Genomic DNA, 5,431 nt, shown 5'->3' with positions numbered 1-5,431 from the left:
ATTATTGGACTCAAACTCAATTTAATGAAATAATCTGGTTTATATACTTTAGTTTTATGACACTTGTTGATCGAACTATATATTTTGAGCATTTATTTATTTTTGCCATGTTGTTTGTATTGATTTTGGATGTGGAAGAGAGGCTCGATCTTTAATAAATTATAGAATGAATTCTAATGTTTGAAAGAACGACATGTTTGAGGGCAAGCATGAGCTAAGTAGGGGGATTTGATAAACATGTTAATTTGCATATTTTTTGTGTTTAATTTGGATTATTGTTGAATTGAACCCTGCTAATTAAGTGCTTTTTATGATCTAATCTTGTTAGGGATGCAATCGGTGGAAAATAAGCCAAAAAGGGCCAAATTGAAAGACAATCATTAAATTGGGGCCAAGTAAAAAAGATGGAGAAAGCCAAGGAGTTATCAGATTTTGTTGACTTTGTAAAAAGCCAAAAATAGGAAGATATTATTTTTATTTTATTTTAATTTTTAAAATTAGTTAGGCTATTTTTAGTAAACCCCATATATATAAATAGGGGTATTTTGTTCATTGAAAATCATCCCTTATTTTGTATTCCTACTTCTATTTGGAATTGAAATACTCTCATTTTTCTCTTTCAAATTGTCGTGAAGCATTCTGCCATTTTTCATTTGGTTTTGTTTTCTTTTATAAAATTGGGCTAATTGCCTTCCAGGTACTTTTCCTTTCCAATTCCCCAAATTCTTCCATTATCCCTAATCACCTTCCACAACATACAAAGCATGAACTAATTCATGCTTAACTAAATTTCATTTTAGCTTTAGGCCAGTGTTCTTTCCGATCGGGAATCGTGAGATACAAATTTGTGTTAAAAATCCGTCCCATCGGTATTCATTTTTTCCTAAGTATCGAGATAGACCAATCATCTCTTAAAGTTAAATTCGATTTCAAGTCAAAGTGCATGTTGGGTTGGAATCTTGTTTGCTGACAGTTGGAGAAACGAGTCGGCCGTGCTGTATTCGATTCTCCAAGAACAAATCAAGGAAGAAGTGATAGGATTTAAACGACCCACGCGGTTGAGGCCGTTAATTCGAGTTGGGTTCTTCAGACTGCAAGGCTACTGGAATCTTCAATTGGGAACACGTGTATCTCGATTAGATAATCAGCAAGGATTGGTTTGCAAGTCGTTCCAGAACCAGCTAGAAGATGAGGAATTGGTGGTTAGGACGTTCTTAACTGCTATAACAAGCTTATCGTTTGGAGGAGAAGATTAATTTTCGAGGATCGATTCTTGATACGAAATTTACCGAGTCTAAAGCTAAGGCTTATTTTATCTGTTGCAAAATTCTGAATTTATTTTCTAATTTATTTAATTAATTATTTATGTTGTTCCAATTATCGAGTTTCTAAACATTTCAAAAATCCTCGATTTACTTTTATTTCTAATTTTTGCAGGTACAATTGGAGTCATAGGCACGACTATTGCCACAACCTTTGATACGACAAACAATCTGATCATAAGCTATACAAGAAGTTGATTATAGCATCCAATCCTTATGGACTCGACCCTACTACCACTCTTACTACTAATTAGAGTTATTTTGTAGGAATTATATTTGGTGATTTCGACGCCCATCAATGAATATTTTTTTTTTGTATTGAAAATGCTTATGGAAATTAAATTGACATGTTTAATTATTTTGGTTGGCAATTGGTGAATGATTGGTTATGAATTAATCATGAATTGGATGTTAATTCACTAGTTGTGTTTATTAACATTCACCGAGCTTTTTAAAGCTCACGCCTTCACAATTCGTGCAGATAATCATTGGGATTGAGGAGCTGGGGAGCCGAGCAAGAGAGTTCCAAAAGATTTAGGCTTGGTAGAGACTTTATTACACATTCTAGAGACTATAATTGGGCATTGTGGAACTCTCGGGAATTAGTTTAATTTTGGTTGTAATTGAACTTTGGAGATTTATTTTGGATGGTTTTATAATAATTTTGATGCATGTTTGAGTTTAATTATTGAATGATTTACGGTGTATTGTTGCTTGATAACATGGTGATTGATAACACGGTGTGTGAAGCATGAAATTTATACTAATGATTGTTTAAATAAAGCTTCCATAGAGTGGTTTACTAGCGACTAAGGTACGCCACTTGTTTGATTTATTTGTTGTTTGATGATCATGAAGTCAATTACCTAATTCTATTTAATTAAGGCTTAATTGATGTCAATAAATTTAATTAAAGTTGTGTATATATGTATGTTAGTTAATTATAGTTAAATCAGGTTGAATTGGCCATTTAAATATGCAAAATCGAGTTTTAAAACGAGTTTTTTTGCAAAAATAGGTACAGTGGTTTTCACACGGGCGTGTGAGGGATTGCACATGAGCATGTAGGTAAGTGACATGGGCATGTGGAAACTAGACTATCACACATGGACGTGTGGGATTTCCACACAAGCATGTGCGATCTGCCTAAAAGTTTTTCGTGAGACGAATACGGTCATTTAATGACACACTGTTTGGGGGACATGACTGTGTGGTTTTTTGGGGGTTTGAATTTTTATCTTTTAAAATTGGTATTCTAATTGGTTTAAGTTACAATTTAGTTATAAAAATTGATTAATCTAATTAGAGTCGTAGATGATAAGGAAACTTGGAAAAATTTTAGGGTTAGTCTCGTAATGGGAAAAATTCGATAGAAACACACTTAATTTGTAACTCAAAATAGGTCTTGATAGTTTGTATTTGTTACAATTTAGTCTATAATAGTAAAACTTAAATTTGATGTAGCAAACAAACTCAATTTAAGTTGAAATTTTTAGGCTTGCATAATTTTGACTAAAAGAAGGTCGGTAAATATTTAGATCCAATATCAGGTTAGTTTTACCATAAGTGGTATAATAACAAAATTGCCCTTAGGTTAAATTACCTAGGAAAAATTTAAAATTGGCTCATAATTTGCTTCTGCATTAATAAATAACTAATATTCAAATAAGATTAAGGTGTTATAAGGTTAGTGTGTGTCTTGGGTGGTCGTTAGCCAGAGAGTCACTTAGGTGGCTAATATAACGCTTCGAATTCGGGCGGTCCGTCCCGATCGGGTTTAGGGTGTCACACTAGTTGTCTTCTATAAAAAAGAAAACTTGTTCAATGAATTTCACATGATAATACCTACCTCAGGGTGTCTACAAATTATCATATGCTATCACAGGATAATTATCTGTTTTAAGGAAATCTCCTCATTGAAATCCACATGACAATACCTACCCTTGGGCTGGCAAATTGTCATGTCATCATAAGAGACCATAAGTGGAGGTCGTGGGTCTTGTTTAGGGATCTTCTCCCACTCAATCTTTTAAAAAAAATGAAAGTTTTTTATTTCTAGTTTCAATCATGAATGATTAAAATGTCATGACAAGTATATGTGACATTTTTTTCCTAAACTATATTGGCATGCTTATTATGCATATGCATGGAAACACATTCCAGTCAATTTAAAATTCATCATGCTATAACATAAAAGCATAAATTAAATTGAATCTAACCAGCCAAAGTTTCTACTATTCCATTCTATAAAATAAATAATAAATTTACATTTATTATCCCAAAAACATATTTTGGGTCTTTTATATGAAAATTAAATATCTTGGTTTTGGGTTTCTTAAACCCAAAAAGCCCAAAACTTTAAAAAAGTCACCGAATGGATTTATTGTCGAACTGTTGTCACCACCATGGGTCAATGTTGTCTTTATCGCTAATGTCGCCGTCACTACCATTTTTATCACTACCATCATCACTGTCGTTGACAATATAACAACCTGATTTTCAGTGGTATAAAAAATACAATTTTGAAACCCTGTTTTCAAAAATCGAGTCAGTAAATATCAAATATGAATATTTACAATGTTAGCATAAAATAGTGTTGATGTTTGGTCCATCAATTTTGTCAATTTAATACTTAATTTAGGTAAAGAAACTAAATTGTAAAAGTCTAATCCCTATAGGTTTTTAGTTGACTAAAGGCTTGAGAACTTAAATAGAAATTAAACAAAGGTCTAAAATGGTAATTAAATAATTTATCATAGGAAATTAGTAGATGGTGATGAAAGAATCCACTATGTTTGTTTAAAGAATGTTTATGTTAAATAAAGCACGATTGTTTAATTAATTAAGTTAATTAATCTTTAATCTTGCTATATAAGTTTAAATAATGCAAAAAGATGTCATCTTTTTCACTTATCTTCTCCATTGTCGACTTTGAATGAAGGAAAAACACTTTGAAGCTTTTTACATTCAGCCATCAATTAGTAAATAAATTTAAGTCATTTTCTTGTAATTTTTATGAAATTGAGGTCATGAAACCTTGCTTTAGCTAGCCCATGTACCAATTTGTAAAAAAAATTAAAGTTTTTAAAAGTTTCCATTATTGATTTTTGAATAATTAGACTTGAAATTGATAGATTTTAAGCATAAATTATGAAAATGAACTATATAGTAAAGTTAATTCAGCTTAATTATTAGTTTCGAACATAGAGACCAAATTGAATAAAATGTAAAATTATCATGAAATTTTGGCAGGAATATGAAGTACATGATCCTTAACGAACATGTGTGAAATCAGTTTTTAAATTGAGACACAAAATTAGAAGTTATGACTATTTAATTGAATAAAATAGAAAGTTTTAGTGGTATTGAAAATTGTGTTCATATGGATTCATTCATATCATGGCATAATATGAATTTTTTTGTATTGATTGGTTGTATAAAATAATTGTTTAGATAAAAAATCGAATCAAAGCAGAGTTAACCGAAGAAAAGCTAAAATTGTTGATTAGTCCCTAAATAATAAGCTTGTTTTGTGTTTTGATCAGGTAAGTTCATATGGCATTTATTATTTTAGGTTGTCATATGCTTTGATTTTATATATGTATGTTTGATTGTGGATTGATTAATTGTGAATTGGTATAAAAGGTTAGAATTGGACTGAATTGAAATGTGACGTTTATATGTGTAAAAGATGCCTATGTGATCTTAGTAAATGTTAAAATACGATTGGCATGCCAATAAGGTCTTGTGCGCGTTTGTACAAGATGTATTACAGATGTTATCGAGGTCCAGCATTTGTTGCGGATTCTTAAGTATTTTGTGACACAAGTTTAACTCAGACGAGTAATCTGATATGTCGTTATAAAGGTTTAGTCCAAATGGATAACTTGATATGTATATACTCAGCTCGACAAACAACTGGTGTGGTTTAGTTACATGTGTATCTGAGTTCATTTAGGGTTCATCGGGCAAAATGGTTTAGATGAAATTGAGAATTTGAAATGTAATGAAATAAACTTGATATCCAAATTGAAAGTCATTGAATGAATTGAATTGTAAATGATTCAATTTTGTGATCGATAATAGCACCGATAATTGACTTGAATTGT

The sequence above is a fragment of the Gossypium arboreum genome, chromosome 3, assembly GCF_025698485.1.
Source record: "Gossypium arboreum isolate Shixiya-1 chromosome 3, ASM2569848v2, whole genome shotgun sequence".
In the NCBI taxonomy this organism is placed as follows: domain Eukaryota; kingdom Viridiplantae; phylum Streptophyta; class Magnoliopsida; order Malvales; family Malvaceae; genus Gossypium; species Gossypium arboreum.
Note: the sequence above shows the minus strand (reverse complement) of the source record.